The 20,921-nt window shown below is 40.6% G+C and overlaps 1 protein-coding gene across 1 annotated transcript in view; it reads right to left on the reverse strand.

Moving 5' to 3' along the window:
- The window catches only part of LOC150085725 (coiled-coil domain-containing protein 149-A-like), a 187,398-nt gene that overhangs the window by 112,433 nt on the left and 54,044 nt on the right, over positions 1–20,921 (reverse strand). The gene's annotated exons all lie outside the window — the stretch shown is intronic.

The raw sequence follows: 20,921 nt of genomic DNA on the forward strand, positions 1-20,921 counted from the left end.
ACTAGAGATGGATCTTTGCCCGGTTTTGGTAAAGCTCAAATATAGGAATGACGCCATGAGTTTTTTTTTTTTTTTTTTGTTAGTTGTTGGCGCATCGGTTTCTGTGGCCATAATGCACCTCCCAAAGTTTTTGCATTTTCTACTCCAATCCAAGCCCGAGGCGGGATTCGAACCTGTGACCTTTGGGTTGCCAGGCAGGCACTTTACCCACCCAGCTAGCCCAGTCGGGGACACCATGGGTTAGGGTAAGTGTTTTCTGAGAAGATGCGGTTATAAAACAGGTTGTTGTTGATTTTTTTTTTTTTTTAAATGTAACTCAATTATTTTCAGATTTGTTTGTCAAATCTGATTTTCCGAATGAAATTAAATAGTTCCTCTAGATTTGCAGAGCTATCTAATATCTGTTGAAGGGTAGGTGGATTCTGGTTATTACCTAGACTTTGGGAGTAAAGTAGTCCGGAATTCCTGAAGCGTGGACATACCAAAAGGATGTGTTTTACTGTAAGGTGAACTTGGCATTGAAAGCAGAGAGGGTGATTCTCATTAGCTAGAAGATGATAATGCGTAAGGTGAGTGTGGCCAATTCATAGACTGGCAAACATTACTTCTTCTTTGCGACTTTTTCTTATGATTGATTTCCATATTTCTGGATTCTGTTTTATTTCTTGGAGTTTATTATTGGTTTGATTTCTCCATATCTGAGCCCATTCATCTTCACTTACTCTAATAATAATTGATCTAAAATCAGCGTATGGCACTATCATTGTTTCATTTGACAGTTCTGGTGCTGACTTGGTTGCATTGTCTGCTTTTTCATTACCTTCTATTCCAGAGTGTCCTGGAATCCAGCAAAGCATTATTTCAGAGGTTTTTTTTTGACATTGGTTGATGAGGAAGCTAATTTCTTGTAAAAGAGGATAGCGAGAATGTTTACCCTGTATGGCTGAGATAGCACTGAGCGAATCAGAATATATCAGGACAGAGAAAGATGACTGTTGACATATTTCACTTAATGCAAGCATTATAGCATACAGTTCTGCAGAAAGTATGCTGCACTCAACTCGAAGGGATTTTGAGATTACATGCGAAAGGAACACAGCTGCTGCACCTACATGTGAGTGAGACTTAGAGCCATCCATATAGATGAGTTGTATGTATGTATTATTTATATTAATTGTTTGTTTGTTTGTGTATTGTTTATAAAGTGGCAACCCCCAAGGCAGAATGCACTGGTCCCACAGAAACTAGTAGTTGTTGGTAACTATTGTCAGGGAAACGGTGAACATGCTTTGTAAAAAGGATAGGTGGAACAGAACCAGGGTATGTCTGCCAGGAGCAAAGGTTGATAACGTTGTAGAGCGGATATCATCTTTTAAGGGCACAAAAGGTGATATAGTTGTACACGTTGGCACTAATGATATTAAGAGTAAGAGACCGGCGAATTACTTAACAAGTACAGGTCACATTGAAAAAAAGTCGTGAATTAGAGTTGAATTTGAAAGTATCTGCAATTCTGCCCAGACACGATAGGAGGGAGTATATGATGAGAGCCTTGTTGATCAATTTGGCACTGGAAAGATTGTGCAAGGCTCAAGGGATAGAATTTTTTTCAGCCTGGTTTGTACTTGTTAACAGGAGAGACTGCTTCTACAGGGATGGGATACACTTAAAAAGAAAGGGTGCAAGAATATTTGCTGATGCTATCGAGGCAGTGTTAGGTGGGTCGGAAAACTGCTAGCTTGGGGGGGGATATAAGGACTAATAGATTAACAGTAGCCACTGGCAGAGGTGAGAGTATTTCTTACACTGCTTCCATTGGAATGAGCAGCAGCCTGGAAAACAAGATGCAGGATATTTCAGAGACTGCTGGGAGCCATTGCGGTACAAGTAAACACATGGGTTGTGTTAGGGTAGCTAAGAACAGGAACATGTGCATGTATACTTGGGTGTACACCAATGCTAGGAGTTTGGTAAATAAATTTGATGAATTTGAGGTATTGCTCAAAACATTAAAGGCAGATATAGTTGGGATATCAGCGACGTGGTGATTTTGTCACACAGATATAAGGAATGCAGAACTGGAATTTGGGAAGTACAATGTGTACAGAAAGGATAGACAGAATAGGAAGGGAGGAGGGGTTATGCTATTAGTTATGAAACACAAAATTCAAGGAAGTGAAGCCAGTCGACATCGTTGGACAGTGCAGTGTCGAGTCAGTTTGGTGCGACATAAGCATTGGGAGATCAAAATTCAGAGTAGGAGTGAGCTATAGGCCTAATGACTATGATGAGTATAATAAGAAAATGTACAGGAAAATAGAGTGGGCCAGTAAATCAGAGAGTCTTATAATGGGGGGATTTTAATTTCCCAGATTTGACTGGAATTTGTGGGTTGGTCATTCTCACACTAGCAAGGCTTTTGTGGATTTATTGGATGATTGTTTTCTACAACAGCATGTTCGGGAAGCAACTAGAGGGAGTAATACTCTTGATCTGATTATCAGTAGTGATTCTTCATGCATTAAGAATCTGCAGATAAAGGAACCACTAGGTGGCAGTGATCACAGTGTGCTGAAGTGCGATTTACTCAAAGAGGTAACTACCATCTACTCAAAGAGGTTATAGGGAAGGGTTTTTGCTTTCGTAAAGGCGGCTACGATGGTCTGAGACAGTATTTAAATTCTACAGAGTGGGACCAACTGATGATGTTACCAACAGCAAATTAAAAATGGGAAGCATTCAAAGAACTTATCTTGGAAACTATTAGGCTTTACAAACCAACTAAGAAATATTGTTCAAGGTTTAGGCCTAAATGGATGTCAGATGAACTAATGAGACATATGGCAGAGAAGAAAAATGCATGGGATACATACAAATTAATGGGTGACATGGAAGCCTATGATAGATAAGTTGGTCTGTAACCAAGTCACAAAGGAGATTAGGCAAGTAAAGGCAGATTATAAGAAATCCTTGGCAAAGGATGCAAAGAAAAACAGGAAAGAGTTCTTTACGTATGTAATCTCTAGAAGGAAAGGGTTGTTATTATTTGTTGTTATTTGGTTTTTAGGAGCATTAGCAACTAAGGCCATATTGCTCCGGGGATATGCGGTGGTCATTCCCTGACCTTTCCGCATCCTCCGTATTTGGTGGTCACGGGTTCGAACCCCGGTCTAATCAAGAAGCATGTGATACGCACTGCCGCACCTGGCTACGGAAGCACCAGAAGGAAAGGGATGAATCAGATCGGTCCACTGGATATGGATGGTTCAACAGTTAAGGATTGTGCTCAGGTGGCTAACAAACTAAATGAGTATTTTGCATCTACATTCACACATGAGGAGTTATTCAGGAAGGGGAATGCCAGAGGTGAAGTAAACTCTGGCAGTGAGCTAGATGATTTTGTAATAACTAATAACTAAGAGGAAAGTGGAGGAGAAATTGTTGGGGATAAACATAAAAAAGGCACCTGGGTGGATGGGATCTATCCAGTTTTATTAAAGGAGGCAGCAAAGGAAGTAAGTAAACCCTTAGCCATAATCATGAGAGTTTCTTTGGACTCAGGGGAAGTACCCATAGACTGGAGATGTGCGAATGTGACCCCAATTCACAAAGGAGGATCAAAGGCTGACACAAGTAATTATAGACCTGTGAGTTTAACTTCTGTTCCAGGAAAATTAATGGAGGCACTGGTTAAAGAAGCACTGCAGGATCACCTAGACAGGACTTCAGTTATAGCTCGGACAAAGCATGGTTTTGTTAAGGGAAAGTCTTGCCTGAAAAATTTGACTGGATACTATGATGCAGTCATAAAAGAACCGGATACAGGGAATAACTTTGATATTATAGATTTGGTTCTTAGAAAGGCTTTTGATACTGTTGCACATGGAAGACTGCTGCACAAATTGGAGCATTGTGGCATTGGAGGCAAACTGCTGCTATGGATAAAAGGATGGTTGAGGGGAAGAAGACAGAGTGGTAATCAATGGACACTGCTCATTGTGGACTAACGTTATTAGTGGAGTCCCTCAGTGTTCAGTGTTGAGTCCATTATCGTTTTCTGTATTTATAAATGATATTGATGATGGTATATCAAGCTTAATGTCCAGGTTTGCAGGCGATACAAAGGTGGGCAGGGTTGTCAAGGGCACTACTGACACTATGCTGCTGCAACAGGATCTGGAAAGGTTGAGCAGATGGGCTGAGAGGTGGCAAATGAAGTTTAACATTGACAAATGTAAAGTACTACATATGGGAAACAGTAACTCCAGAGCAACATATCAACTTTGTGGTACTACACTGACAGTGGTAGAGAATGAAAAGGACCTGGGGGTAATTGTGCAGGCATATATGAAGTTCTCTGAGTAGTGCAGACAGGCTGCAAAAGTAGCTCATGGTGTCTTGTCAGTGATATACAGGCATTTTTCTGCAGGGATAAGGAGGTAATTATTCCCTTGTATAAGGCAATGGTCAGGCCACACCTTGAATACTGTATACAGGTCTGGAAGACTCATATCAAGAAGGATGTAGAGCTGCTGGAACGAGTACAGAGAAGGGCAACAAGATTAGTGAATGGAACAAAGGGTTGCTCTTATGAAGAAAGGCTTAAGTTTTGCAAATTACAGTGTCTGGAGACTAGGCACCAGCGAGGTGATCTGATAGAGGTGTATAAAGCCTTGAATGGTTTGAGCATGCTCAATGCTGATGGGATTCTTCCTCTTGCTCAGAATAATTACCTGAGAGGGCATAAATTGTTGTTGTTGTTGTTGTTGTTATGGAGGCTTAATGGCACATAAGCATCTATGGCTATAATGTGCCTATTCACTTATTATTTTAAGAGATGAGGAATTTCCATAAAATCAAAAGAAAATTTTAAATCAGAAATTATTAAAAAGTCCAGTTTGCTTGAGGAAGTCAAAAAATTCAGAAATGTTTGCCTTATCACCAATGAGATTTTCAAGAGTTATTGGTTTACGATCATTTATCAGTGAGATCAAGGATGAAGCTCTGTGTTGTTTATAGTAGGGGCAGCCAATGAGAATATGTCTAACAGTCAAGATGTTAGAGCAATGTGTACACTGTGGTGGATCACCTCCTGTGAGTAAATAAAGATGTGTCAGATGAGTATGACCTATTCTTGCCCTTGAAAGGACTACTTCTTCTCGTCTCGATGTACGGACACTGGAACGCCAAATTTTCGGATCTTGTTTAAACTGAAAGAGTTTATTATTAGTCTGAGAGTGCCAGAGTGCTGTCCATTGTGATAGGCAAGCAGCATGAACGGTTAGTACACAGTCTGATGCTGGAACAGGGATATTGGTTAAATCAAAGGTAGTTGGATTTTTTGCAGCTTTATCAGCCAGTTCATTGCCTAAAATACCGGAATGGGCGGGTATCCAACAAAAAGCAACCAGTTGTTGACGTTTTTTGATTTGTAGTAACAAGCTTCTGATTTCATCTAGAATAGGGTGAACTTTATCTTCGCAATTACTTAGCGACATGATTGAGCTGAGGGAATCAGTATAAATAACAGATTTTAAAAAACAGTCAGAATAGAGATTTTCTAAAGCAAGTTTTATTGCATACAATTCAGCAGAAAATATACTAAAATCTGATGGAAGGGATACTGATACAACTGTATTTGGAAACACTGCAGCTGCTCCAACATTTGAATTAGATTTAGAGCCATCTGTATAAATTTGGTAGAAATCAATATATCTTTGAATGTGAACATCATGAATTTGTTTGAAGTTTGTTGCTTGCAAAGTATTCTTTCTCCATTGGCAGAGGTAAGTGTCACATGTTGGAAGAGGAGGAGGAGCCCATGGTGGTTGAGCAAAGGTTGGTATCTGCTGTACTTTCCGGATGGAAATATTCCAAACCTGCACCAGTTCAAGAAGGCGAAGATCAACTGGTTTAACTATGCTGGGTTTGTTTCTGTATAGGTTTTCTAACGGTGGGTTAAAAAGGTATGACTGAACGGGATGAGAGGCACAACTTTGTATCTTGACAGCATTTCAATAACAGTGTTTTCCTGCGTAAAGTTAGTGGGGGCTCGTGAGCTTCTATGTAGAGACTATGTGCTGGCGACGTTCTGAACGCACCAATTGCAATTCTCAAAGCACTGTGTTGAATAGGATCAAGCCAGCGTAATGCACTCTTTCTGGCAGAATCATAGATTGGAGCACCATAATCGAGACGGGATCTGATTAATGCTTTGTACAACCGAAGCAGGGAGGTACGATCTGCACCCCACGTTCGGGCTTGAGTTTGAGTTTGATTTTGAGTTTATTGGCGCAAAAACAACTATGGTCATACTGCGCCAAGAAATGATTAAAATAACAATAAAGATAAATTCTGGTAACCTTTAAAAAGGTTACCTCGTCAAATTGTTATTTATATACGTGAGTATATATTAATAGCTTTTAAAAATTTAAAAACTGCCGACACGTGGTCGTTGTCTGATAAAATCTGACTGAGTGTATAAGGCTCGGTCAGATGAGTAAAAGCGGTAAAATGTATATTGCGAACATGGGTATAATGAACGCAATCTATTAAAATATGCTTTAGAGATAAAACGGTGTCGCAAGACTCGCACATAGGAGGGTCATCCGCCCTCAGCAGAAAAGAATGTGTCAAATGACTGTGTCCTATGCGGAGTCGGGCAAGAACAACTTCCTCGCTTCGATTCCTGCGCAGACTAGACTGCCATGTTTCTATTACAGGCTTTATTTGATATAATTTATTTGTTCTCTGTCTGTGCCATATTTCTTGCCATTGGGAATATATCTTGTTGCGTATTATTTGCCTGTAGTCTGTATAGGGGACTGACAGGCAATGATTATGAGTGGGTGTTGCTGATTTGGCTGCAGCGTCAGCCAAATCATTTCCCTTTATCCCAATGTGGCTTGGAATCCAGCAGAAGCGGATATCAAACTTGTATTCATGAAGAGAATGTATCTTCTGCTGAACTCGACAAAGAACTGGATGAGAATTGTGTCTCGGAGATAATAAAGCCTGTAATACACTCAATGAGTCAAAATATATTATTGACCTTTGATATTGACAAGTTCGAATGTGATCCAAGGCTAGCTCTATAGCATACAGCTCTGCAGTGTATATGCTGGATTCAGGAGGAATCTGCTGAGATATTATAGTGTCCGGAAACACAGCAGCAGATCCTACGCACGATTCAGACTTTGAGCCGTCTGTGTAAACGGGCAGGAAGTCTGAGTACTCAGCTTGGTGTGCAGAGTAGAGCTTCTGGTAGACAGATGACGAGGTTTCAGATTTTACCCGTTTCTTAAGGGAGATGTTGCACGATGGAGTATGAGCATGCCAGGGTGGAAGAGTCTCTTTTGGTGTTTGTGCAACCTTGTCTACCATGATGTTAAACACTCTTAGTAGCTCTTGGACACGAATACCAAAAGGTCGGTTGGCAGTCTGACGGGTATTGTACAAGTTTTCCCAACGTGGCTCAAAAACGGATGCCCACGTAGGATGGTCTGGCAGGGATTTCAACTTTAAAGCATAGTTTAAAGACAACTGCTTACGTCGAAGGGATAACGATGGTTCGTTTGCTTCGACGTATAAGCTCTGGACAGGAGATGTTCGAAAAGCTCCAGTAGCGATACGGATAGCCTGATGGTGGACAGGGTCCAGCCATCGGAGGACACTATCTCTAGCTGAGGAGTATACCTGGGACCCGTAGTCTAATTTGGGTCGTACAAGTGCACGGTAAAGCCGTAGTAGGGTGCATCGATCTGCTCCCCAACGCGTTGAGGAGAGAGAGCGGAGAATATTGAGTCCCCTCGTGCATTTTGTACGAAGTTGACGAATATGTTCGAGAAAGGTCAACTTTTTATCAAACACAAGTCCCAAGAATTTTGTGTCTGACACTACTGGAATAACTTTTTGTCCGAGCCTTAATTCAGGTTCAGGATGAAGATTACGCTTGCGACAAAAGTGTACGCAAACGGTCTTCTCCGGCGAGAACCTGAAGCCATTAGCAAGTGCCCAGGAATTAAGGCGATCAATGGCTTTCTGCAGTTGTCTTTCAATAACCCTCATGTTGCATGACTGACAAAAAATGCTAAAGTCATCAACATAGAGGGCACTGTTTACAGTTGGAGGAAGTTGTTCTGTGATGGAATTTATTTTGATGGCAAAAAGCGTGACACTTAATACTGATCCTTGTGGTACTCCCTCCTCTTGAGTAAAGGAACGAGAGAGTGAGGATCCCACACGAACTTGGAAAGATCGATTGGCCAAAAAGTTTTTAATAAAAATGGGGAGTGGCCCCCTAAGGCCTAGGCTATGCAGATCTTTTAATATGCCAAATCTCCAAGTTGTGTCATACGCTTTCTCCATGTCAAAGAACACCGACACCAAGTGTTCGCGTTTTAGGAAAGCATCCCGGATGAATGCTTCCAATCTAATAAGGTGGTCCAAGGTGGACCGATTCCTTCGGAAGCCGCACTGGATGTTGGAGAGAAGGTCGTTTGATTCAAGATACCATATTAAACGAGAATTAACCATTCTCTCCAGGATTTTGCACAGACAGCTGGTCAGAGCAATAGGACGATAATTGGTGGTGACTTTTGGATCCTTTCCTGGCTTAGGAAAGGCAAGAACGATTGCCTTTCGCCAGGAATCCGGAAACCGCCCCTCAGTAAAGATTCTGTTATACAGAAGGAGCAGACAATCCATAGATTTTGGTGAAAGATGTTTAACCATTTCATAATGGATGCCATCTGGTCCAACAGCACTTGCTTTGGAAAGGGTGAGGGCTCTTTTTAGTTCCTCTATAGTGAATGCCCCGTTGTAGGGATAGAGGCCCTTGGTCTTAAAATTAAGTGCTTCCTTTTCCAGTTTATCTTTAAGGACCAGGAACTCTGGGGAATACGAAGATGTTGCAGAGATGTTAGAGAATGTTTCCCCAAGAGCATTGGCTATTGCAGTTGGATCTGCAATAGCGCATCCATTATAATCTAGGATTGCAGAAGGGTGGGATGTATATTTTCCCTTCATTTTCCGGATTTTATCCCAGACTACCTTAGAGTTGGTAGACTGGTTAATAGATGATGTAAAACGGATCCACGATTCCTTTTGACTCTGACGACGGATGTAGCGTGCTTTGGCTCGTGCACGTTTGAAGGCTATAAGGTTGTTCGTGGTAGGATATCGGCGAAATATCCCCCACACTTTGTTTTGAGCCTTTTTTGCTGCTGTGCATTGTGAATTCCACCAAGGTTTAGGAAATGGTGGAAACCGGGCTGATGTTTTTGGGACAGCATTAGCAGCTGCTTGGACAACATTTTCTGTGATGTACTTAACTGCATCATTGATAGGCTCTTGACTGACTGTACTAAGATCAAAATTTGTCTGATGTTGGAAGGTAGTCCAGTCAGCCTGATCAATCTTCCACCGCGGTAGCCTGAAGGGAAGACATGGTCTCCCACTGTGTAGCAAGGTTATCACAGGGAAGTGATCACTACCGTATGGATTCTCCTCCACTTCCCAGGTGAGTGAAGGGAGTAGAGAAGGGGAGCAGATAGAGAGATCAATGGCAGAAAAAGTACGGGTAGGCATGTGGAAAAAGGTGTTTGTTCCAGTATTTAGAAAGGAAAGGTCATTGTCATTGAGCATATGCTCTATGACTCGTCCCCTTCCATTGATGTTAGCACTACCCCACAGGGTGTTATGTCCATTAAAATCCCCAAGAAGTAAGAAAGGGGGAGGCAGCTGCGTTAGAAGATCATCAAGGTCTGCCTGGGAGATGTCAGTCCCAGGTGGCAAATAAATAGAGCATACAGTTAATAAGAATCCCACTGAAAGGCGGATTGCAACAGCCTCTATGCTGGTTGTAATTAGCAAGGGCTGCACTGGGGTTTGGTTACCCACCAGGATAGCCACTCCCCCATGTACAGAGCCGTCCCCAATTCTATCCTTTCGAAAAACTGTGATGTTGTGCATGGTGGGATCATCATTTGCCTTTAAATATGTCTCCTGCAAGCAAAAGCAAACTGGCTCGTGCTTTTGCAGGAGGGTCTTGATGTCATCTATATTTCACCGGAATCCACGACAATTCCATTGTAGGAATTTAGCCATTATTTTGGCTTGGTGGGTCCATCAGGCGGCTTCCGAGGTGCTGAGGGCTTACTTTTGTCAGTCTTGGATTTATCTTTTTTGGGGAAGAATGGACGCTGTCCCGTGTCCATTTCCTCCTCCGCAAAGAGTTCCAAGACTGACTCTTCGGGTACCTCCTTCTGCTCGACCTCCATGTTTTCTTGGGAAGTAGGAGGTACTTCACCTTTCTTATTTTTTTCTTTGGTGATTGCCTTTGTTACTTGAGGAGCATTAGGAGGTACCGATACAGGAGTGGCAGTTGATTGGTCCTTCTGTGCAGGTTTTTGCGGACTTAACAGATAACGCGCGATGGGAGTGAAAGACTCCTTTGGAGGGATGGACATGTCCGTCTGTGTTCCGATGGAACACCTCCCTGCTACCTTCTGGGCGTAGGTAGGCTTGTTGATGTTGAGCGGTTTCACCGCTTTCCTTGCCTCCTGGTACGATATGTTTAGCTCTGCCTTCAGCCGTTGTATTTCTTTTTCTTCTTTCCACCTCTGGCATGCTCTTGAGTAGGCCGGGTGTTCTCCCTCACAGTTAATACAGGTGGGTTTTGGGGCTGAACATGCTGTTGTTTCATGGTCCTTTGCACCGCATCGAGCGCATGCAAGGACTCCACGGCAGGCCATTTGAGAATGTCCATACTTCTGGCATTTGAAACACCGTAAAGGGTTCGGAATGTATGGACGCACTGAACAGTTGATGTATCCAGCTTTAATCTCATCAGGAGGTTTAGGAGTGTTAAAAGTCAGGATAACGCTCCTGGTTTTAACAATTTTTCCATCCCTTCACGCAGTGATTCTCTTGACGGCAATGACTCCCTGTGGTTTTAATTCGGAGCAGATTTCCTCCTCGTATACGTCGAGAAGGTCCCACTCCGAAATGACACCTCTCGATGAATTGAGTGTTCTGTGTGGTGTCACTGTTATAGGGATTCCTCCAATTGATGTTGTTCGGAGGAGATGTTCAGATTGCCTGTCATTTTTAGTTTCAATTAAAAGGTCTCCAGAACGGAGCCTCTTAACTGATTTGGGAGAACCTGCTAACCCATCTAACCCTTTCTGTATGAAGAAGGGTGACATTTTTCCAATCGGTTTTTCAGTGGTGGAATGCATGATTAGAAATCTTGGGACCGGCCCTGATGATGGTGTTTCAGTTCGCTGTCTCTTTGTTGCAATAGTATTATCTGCCTCTCCGTCTATGTTTTCAGATAGGGACCGGGTTGGGGCCCCTGAAGAAGTAAGTTTATCAGGATTCATGAGTTTTTTTAAGTGGTTCAGTGCCCGGGCTCCCCACCCACCACGGAGCCCAAAGGGACGCCCACTACCCGGCATGCAATAAATGCGCTCGGGAGTGGGACGCCAGGGCTACCCAGACACCATACCCGCACCGCCGCCAGCCTGAATCCTGTCCCTCGGACCATGAGGGTAGGGGCATGGCTTTGACACGGTTGACCCTCGCAGGCGAACCTACTAGCCGATTGATCCTAGCCGGGCCTTCCAGGACCACCCGTCTTGTCAAAGCAGGGGCCAAAGTGGTGTATTGAAGCTGGGCCCCTCAACCACCAGGATCCCCTTTTCCGAATTTCCACGGGTCGCAGCGCACGGCAAACACGCCGGATTCCATTGATGTAAGCCCGGAACCTAGGCTGTGGGCGTTGGATCCCAGTGATGCTAGTCTGGAAGTCCAGCAGCGTCACTGGGAGGTCCCCTCACCACGTACAGGTGCCCACGTCGAGGGGCCACGTTCGGGCAGATAAGGCTCTGAGTATGTTTATCTTTTTCAGACAGGAAGTCCGTACATTTTTAATATGATCTAGGAAATTTAATTTGTGGTCAAGGATTAATCCTAGGAATCTGATGTTAGTAGCGATTGGGATGGAGACATTGGAAATTTGAAGTTCAGGATCCGGATGAAGTTTTCGTTGTCTGCAAAAATGGATTGCAGTTGTTTTCTGCTGAGAGAGTCGGTAGCCGTTGAGGCTGGCCCATTGTTGTATTTTATTTAGTGAAATTTGAAGCTGTCTTTCAATAGATCTCATGTTTTGGGAATGGCAGGAGATGGAAAGATCATCTGCATATAGATAAGTCTCAATTGTGTTTGGAAGCTGTTTGGTGATGGAATCAATTCTAATAGCAAAAAGAGTGGCACTCAATACTGATCCCTGTGGAACACCTTCTTCCTGAATGAAAGTTGAAGAGAGGGCATGTTGGTATCGAACTTGAAATGATCTAGTATGTAGAAAGTTCTTAATAAATACAGGAAGGTTGCCACGTAGTCCGAGAAAGTACAGATCACTAAGTATACCATGCCTCCAGGTGGTATCAAATGCCTTCTCTATGTCTATTGAAACCATTACTAGATGTTCATGTTTGACAAAAGCATTACGGATGGCAAATTCAGCCTTGACCATAAGGTCTAAGCATGACCTGTTTTGACGAAAGCCATATTGACTACGGCTCATTAGCTCTTCCGACTCGATGATCCAGATGAGTCTTCTGTGGATAATTTTCTCAAGGATTTTACTGAGGCAGCTTGAGAGAGATATGGGTCTATAGCTATATGGGTTGGATGGATCTTTTCCAGGTTTTAGGAATGCCAAAACTGTAGAGTGATGCCAAGAAACTGGAAAAACATTTTCTAAAAATATACGATTGTAAAAGACTAGGAGGAGGCGCAAAGCTTTGTCATTAAGATGTTGTAGCATGACATAATAAATCCCATCTGGTCCAGCAGCACCATTGCGGGCTGTTCTAATGACATGTAATAGTTCAGAATATTGCAGAGGTTTATTATATGGGAGAAGGTTTGAAGTTTCAAAATTAATACCATGCTTTTCTTTAGTGTTTTTAATTCTTTGGAATGAGCTAGTATATGCTGATGTTGCTGAGATTTCTGCAAAAATATTGCCCAAAGCATTGGCTATATCTACAGGTTTAGATATATCTTGCCCATTCCAGGAGAGGATTGGAGAAGGTATGGTAGGAAACTTACCAGACAGCTGTCTAATTCTTTTCCATATTATTTTGGGATCAGTATTTCTGTGAAAACTGGATGTAAAACGGATCCAGGATTCTTTCTTTGCTTGCTTTTGTATAAAGCGTGCTTTTGCCCTTAATTTCTTATAATTAATGAGATTGACTGTGCTTGGGCACTGCCGAAACAAATTCCAGGCTTTATTTTTTGTTCTCTTTGCTGTGGTGCATTTGTCATTCCACCAGTAATTATAATGCTTTCGGCCCGGCGGATTTGATAGTGGTATCGTGTCTTTAGCCACATTTAGAAGATGCGACGTGATGTATTCTGTCACATCATCAATATGCTGGTGGCGGATTTTTTCCTCGTCAAGGTCAATTGATGACTGAAATTTTGCCCAGTCTGCTCGGACAAATTTCCACTTTCTGCAGGGTTGAAATGAAGGAGTCTTTGCTTTCAGAAAGTTGCATACTATTGGGAAATGGTCACTGCCCATGGGATCGTTTATTACATACCACTCTATGGTTGGGACTAGTACTGGTGAACAAATTGAGAGATCTATTGCTGAGGTGTGTCCTGCTGGGAGCTGTACGTGTGTCGGTGCACCTGTATTGAGTACAGTGAGATTTAGTGCCTCCAAAAAACTTTCAATTAGTCTACCCCGTCTATCCAATTTAGTAGAGCCCCATAATGGGTGGTGCCCGTTAAAGTCCCCTAATATACAGAAAGGTGGAGGTATCTGTATAAAGAGGTCTTCAAGATCTTTTAAAGAGCAAGTACAGTTTGGTGGTAGATAGATTGAGACTAGTGTTATTGTACCATGGAGAGTTATACGAACAGCAACAGCTTCTATTTCAGTTTGGAGTGATATATGTTTTGATGGGATCTTTGAATTTACTAGTATTGCCACACCACCATGGGCAGCGTTAGCAGTATTTCGATCTCTTCGATAAATCCAATAGTTCTTTATCGAAGGAGAAATTTGTGTGGTTAGGTAAGTTTCCTGTAAACAAAAGGCAACCGGAGAATATTGGTTAATTAGGTATTGAATATCGTCTGTGTTGGAACGAAAGCCTCTGCAATTCCATTGTAAGATGTTGTGGTTTATTTTGGTTTAGTTGAGGATGAATCATCTGACTGTTTTTTGTTTGAAGAGGATTTTTTTCGGTCTTTTTTCGGGAAAGTAGGGCGTCCAGTATCCATCGTGTCATTTGCATGAAGTTCTAGTATGGGTTCTTCATGATCTGGGTTTACATGTACTTCCATACTACTGGCTGATGATTCAGGTTTATTCTTATCTTTAGCAGTTTTAAGTTTTTCTTTGTTATGCAGAACTGTCCGAGTCTCAATTGGGAATTTTTCTGTGTCATTTGAGACTGTCTCAGTATCATTTGGGATACTAATTGGGGTGTTGGTGGCATTGCTGGTTTTCGTTTTAGAATTTTCTTTTCCTGTGGTTGATATGGTTGCTTTAACCCAATTAGCTAGCGAGACGTTGGGCGGTATCGACACATCAGTTTGAATTGCAGTTGTATGAAAACTTCGGGTTCGAGAGGCATAAGATGGACTTGGCATGGTCAGCATTATTTGTCTGCGTGCCTCAGGATATGTGACTTTGTGTTCTACTTTATATTTTTGGATATTCCTACCTGTTTTCCACATTTCACATGTTTTAGAAAATGCGGGGTGATTGCCTTTGCAGTTGGGGCAGATGGGAATTGCGGCTGGACAATCTGCCTGCGTATGATCCTTTGCTCCACAAATAGGACAGATGGCGTCACCTCTGCGTGCCTGCTGTGAATGGCCATATTTCTGGCATTTAAAACAGCGAAGAGGATTTGGGATGTATGGACGAATTCGGCAGTTTAAATATCCAGCTTTTACTGAGGATGGAAAATCAGGAGTACTAAAAGTTAAAATGATGGAACGAGTTGGAATGAGATTTCCATCTTTTTTTGTCATTATTCTTTTAGCGCTGATTACCTTTTGGTTGCTAAGTTCTTGTACTAATTCATCCTCAGACACAGTAATTAAGTCCCATTCTGTGATGACACCCTTTGATGAATTTAAGGTATTGTGGGGAGTAACAGATACTGGCAACCCACCAAATGTCGTTGTCTTTAACAGCCACTCCGAATGTTTTGTGGTGGCTGTTTCAATCAGGAGATCTCCGGATTGGAGTCGCTTTACCATTTTTGGTGATCCTGCAATAGATTGTAGATGTCTTTGAATCACGAACGGAGATAACTTTCCCACAGGCTGGGTAGACAGAGAGTGCATCACTAAAAAATTGGGAATATCTGAACAGTGTGTTTCTGTTCGAAGCCTTTTGGGTTGGCTATTTTCCTTGTCTTCATTACCATATTCTGGTCTTGAGCTTGAAGGCTCTAAGGGTGGAAAATTTGTAGAATCCATGATGGCTCCTTTTGGCCCTGGGGGATTATCTTTTCCACCCAGGTTACCGGCCCCGCCACGGGGAGGCAGGAGCAGTGCCACGAGGTGACCAAGCGGCTGGGTTAGTAATTAGTATTTATAGAAAAAAACAGAAAGGTGGATTCCCTTTCTGGGCCTTTCCCTACTTCTTGTAGAGTGAAAGTGCTACTCGGATATACAAAGAAATTAAGAAAACGGTTTTTGAAACAAAAATAGAATCTGTTTGCTCAAATACTCTTTGCAGAAATCGCTTTTAGAAATGCACTACAAATCGCTTGGCCACGGAACGCTTGGCACCCGGGGCCAGGGCATAAATTCAAATTGGGAAAAGACAGAGGTAGGATAGATGTGCGGAAATTTGCCTTTAGCCAGTGGGTAGTTGGTTGGTGGAACAGACTTCCATCGCTTGTTGTGGAAGTTGATAGCCTAAATAAATTTAAGGCTCAGCTGGACACGTATTTCGAATAAACGGAGGGGTGAAATGGGAGTGGTTTTTTTTTTTTTTTTTGGCTGATGCTGCATAAGCTTGCTTTCTTGCATCATATGCCTCTACTAATGCTATTAAGTTAAAAGTCCAACAGAATCAAGGCACTATCCTTGCTTTTTTGGCACCTTCAAATTTTTACTGTATAAATGAATAAAATGATGATATTAATACCATATTAGCATTAGTAGAGGCATATGATGCAAGAAAGCGAGCTTATGCAGCATCTCAGCCAAAATAAAAAAAAAAAACTTCCCATTTATTCCAAATGCCTGTCCAGCTCAGCCTTATTTAGGCTATTAGCTTCCACAACAAAAGATGGAAGTCTGTTCCACCAATCAACTATCCGCTGGCTAAAGGCAAATTTCCGCACATCTATTCTACAACTATCATTCCTCAATTTGAAACCGTGCCCCCTCAGGTTCTGAGTCTGAGCAAGAGGAAGAATCCCATCAGCATTCAGCTTGCTCAACCCATTCAAGGCCTTATACACCTCAATCAGATCACCTCGGAGGTGTCTACTCTCTAGGCACTGCAATTTGCAGAACTTAAGCCTTTCTTGGTAAGAGCCCTCCCCTTTGTTCCCCTCACCAATCTTGTTGCCCTTCTCTGTACTTGTTCCAGCAACTCTACATCTTTCCTAAAATGAGGCCTCGAGACCTGTACACTGTACTCTAGGTTTGGCATGACCAGTACTCTAGGTATTGCCCTGTATAACAGGATAATCACCTGCCTATCCCTGCTAGCAAAATTCCTATGTATCATTGACAAACTCCATGACCTTCCCTTTCAGCCAACGGCAGATCATGGACATAGTGAATTCATGTACACACAAAAGACATGAATTACTGCACTAGCAAGTTACGGAAACGAATAATAAAAAAATAAAAAAAATAAAAAACTGAGAAGAGCATGCAAATGCAACAATGAATTGGTACACTGAATTGTCGAGAGTGGACTATCTACTTTCAAAAGGCCCAGGTTAAATATGAAATAAAAAGCATCTGAAATGGAAATGATTTTTGTGAAGTACAGGAAACTGCACCATAAACAATTCCTAAAATTTATTCTTTACCATCCCTCTTCCAAATCCAAAAATCTAGAGGAAAGAGGATTATATCCAGGTTTATTCCTTCTTGGACCTAAAAGAAAATGATATAAACAGGAACGTATTTAAATGGGAATGTTATAGCTGTGATCTAAAGCAAATAAATTTTGTTGGAAGCCACACTATGCTTAAAGGTAATATAAAAGGTAACATTGACTATTTTTTCCAAGACCTTACATACACAACTGGTCAGGATAACCGGATGATAACTGTAAGCAATTTTAGCATACTTTCTTGACTTTGGGAATGCAAGGGCACCTACATTATACCAAGAACAAGGAAATGGTTCCTCTACATAAATTTGATTTCAGAGAATTAGCAACAGCTATAGAGAAAATATGATGGAATGTAATTTATCATTTCATACACTATATTAGTGGTTTTCAACCAGGGTGCCACAACAACATTCCAGGGGTGTCACGTAATTTGGGTATAAGTTACTTAAACTTATTTTTTTAATTTATGTTTATTTCATTATAAAAAGGTGTACAGTATCTTTTTAATTTTGTGGTGATCTATAATTGATGTTTACTTAGTACCTCTATATAAAGAATAAAATTATATACTGTATGTATATAATTTGTATTATGAAATGCAATTTTTATAATTATATTATTATAATAAATATCATATAACATATATTTTTAATATTATATATATATATATATTGAGAAAATTGAGTAGGAGTGCCGCAAAATAAAATAAATTACTTAGGGGTGCAGTTATTAAAAAAAAGGTTGAAATCCACTGCACTATATTATCTGGTCTTGCAGTGCTGGCCTGTGTGGTAGAAAGGAATTCTACACCTTCAGTGAATGGTAAATTATAAGGTTTAAGACTGCTTGAGAAAGAAATTGTGTTTTTCAACTTATTATTAGTATTATTAGTGGCAAATGATGCAAGAAAGCAAGTTTGTACAGCATCAGCCAAAAAAAAAAAAAAAAAATTCCCACATCACCTGTCCATCCCATGCAATAGTTTGTCAACTTCTTTGATTTCATTCAAACTATCCACTTCCACAACAACGATGAAAAATTTATTCAAACAATCAACCACCCACTGGCTGAAGACAACTTCCACACATCTGTTTTGCAAACATCCTTCCTCAATTTGAATTTATAGCCCCTCATGTGGATAGGCTGAGCAAGAGGAAGAATCCCATCAGCACTGAGCTTGCTCAATTCTTTCCAAGCCTTAAGACACCTCAATCAGGTCACCTTGCAGGTGCCTATTCTCTAAATGCTGCAATATGCAGAATTCCAAATTTTCTTGTTAAGAGCACTTCTCTGATTCCCTCACCAATCTCAATGCCCTTCTCTGCATCCAGCTCTACATCTTTCATAAAATGAGTCCTCCAGACCTGCATACAGTACTCAAGATGTTGCCTAACCATTGTTTTGTACAATGGTATAATAATCACCTCCTCATATCCCTCCTAGCAAAATTTCTGTGTCATTGACAAAACTCCATGAGATGCCCCAGCAGCCTGTTTGCACCACTCCGAGAATTTTATATCTGACTGCACAATTACCCTCAGGTCTTTTTCATTTTCCACTACACTCAATGTAGTGGAAAATTAAAAAGATGTGAGGGTAATGGTGCAGACTTAGTATGTTAATCTGGGATTGCTGCTACCCATATGCAGTACCTTGCATTTGTTAAATTTTCAATGTTAGACTTCAACTGCCATTTCTCAGCCTATCAGCCTAATTTTTCTGGATCTTGCTGCAGTAGCATAACTTGATTACTGTTATTAACCACCCCACCAACCTTTGTATTATCTGCAAACTTAGACATTAAACCTGATACACCATCAATATCATTAATAAATGCAAAAAATAGGCCCAGCACCGAACCATGAGGGTACTCCGTTAATAACCAATCTGTGTTTTCTCATGCTCAACCAATTTGTCCTCAATGCAACATTCCACGAATGGTTTTGAAGAATGTGAAAATCGGGAGTATATTTTTGGAAGTGCAATTGCTCAATTATAATGGGATCAAATTCAGTATACTGTGTGAATGTATTTAAATCTGTTTGATCAAACTTCCACTGTGGAATTCTAAATGGAGGATAAGGTTGTCTGCCCAATATGGTGGATAGGAAAGTGATCAATTATGTAAGGTTTCTGTTCCACTTTCCATGCAAGCTGAGGAAGTAAGGAAAGAGAGTACACTGAAAGATTGATGGTAGAGGATTCAGAGGTAAGCACGGAAGGTAAACTGGAAGTAAGGAAGTGTTGGTTTACACATTTAATAAAGTAATGGCACTATTGTTGAGCATATATTCAACAGTATGATTTCATTCATTAATTTTACTATCCCACAGAGTACTATTTCAATTTAAGTCTTAAAAGCAGTAGGAGTGGAGAACAGAATTTCCAAATAAGGTCATCAAGATCTGCCCAGGAAATCCTGATGACCCTTCACATGCGTGAATACATGTGAAACGGTATGGTCAGTGGTGCATTTGGGCCGGAATGCACCGGAACAACGTTCCGGTACTTTTTTCTAAATGTCATAATAGAAAATCATTAAAGTTATACACCTAATATTATGAAACAATGGCATAATCAAAGGGGAGGGAGAAATAATATCTATTTTACCCATTGCTACTAAAAATATATATTAATAGTAATCTTTAAAATTAATAGATTTCTTTAAAAATTTATTTAAAAACAAAAATAAATATTTTGCAATGAAACGAACATTTCTTACTAAAGTACAATGTGTTAGATAAAGAGATCCAATGAATGAGATATACTGTGATGCGTGCGAATGCTGCATTTTGATTCGCCATGAGCTGAATGCTAGAACTGGTTGTTCTATGAACCGTGAGTTTGAAGTCTTATTCAGTTACTGTACAGTTGATGTGGCATTATCATAGTCTTCTGGAGAACAACGAAGAGGATTTTTTTTTTTTTTTTGTCATTCAGTATTTATTATATTATTTTGGAGTTTTTGTTTTCATTTCTACTTTTCTGATTTTTTAAATTTGTTTTTGTTTTTTACTTTTGAAATTTTTATAAATAAATACTGAACAAATATTCTAATCTTTGACTTATTTATTTTTGCAAAAGAAAAAAGTGTAAGTAACTATTTGTAGTTAATTGATGGCGTTCCGGTACTATTTTTTTTAGCAATACACCTCTGGGTATGATTGCCGAAATGGACTGTAACTCTTCCATTGTCTGGGCCATCCACACATTTTTTGCCACAAAAAATAAGTGGATAGTTAAAAACATGACAAAGTGGCTGTTTGTTGATGCGAGGAATCTGGAAATTTGATTTTTTCTCAGTCTTCAAAATATATTTAAGCAGGATAATGTTAAGTAACGACTATAACTGCATTGCTTATTCAGACATGCGAAAATGTTTTGTTTATACTCCAGTGCTGCCACATGAATCAGCGGAGTTCACAACTAAACATTTTGACAAGAATACAAGGCTTAACCGTATTAACAGGCTTGAGTCAACTCAAACACAAGTGCTACTGCCCTTCCACATTGACTACTGAACTTTTTCAGGCATTAACATTGAGGAAACAAATGTGCAGTACTGTCCATTATTGACAAAGCTGAAATCATTGAAAAAGTGATGAAAGGTGAAACTAAAATTACTGTAACACAGAGCGAAACCGGATACAAAAAGAGATTTTGACAAGTTTAATAAAGGGAAATATACATATACTGTATTAGATTAGATATATACAAACAAAAAGCTGAACTGTCAGTTTAACTGAGGAAGGTTGACAAAACAACCAAAAGTTTTTTGCTTGTATGTATCTAATCTAAT

Source organism: Mastigoproctus giganteus, chromosome 5 (genome assembly GCF_048544385.1).
Source record: "Mastigoproctus giganteus isolate SK-2022 chromosome 5, ASM4854438v1, whole genome shotgun sequence".
Classification (NCBI taxonomy): domain Eukaryota; kingdom Metazoa; phylum Arthropoda; class Arachnida; order Uropygi; family Thelyphonidae; genus Mastigoproctus; species Mastigoproctus giganteus.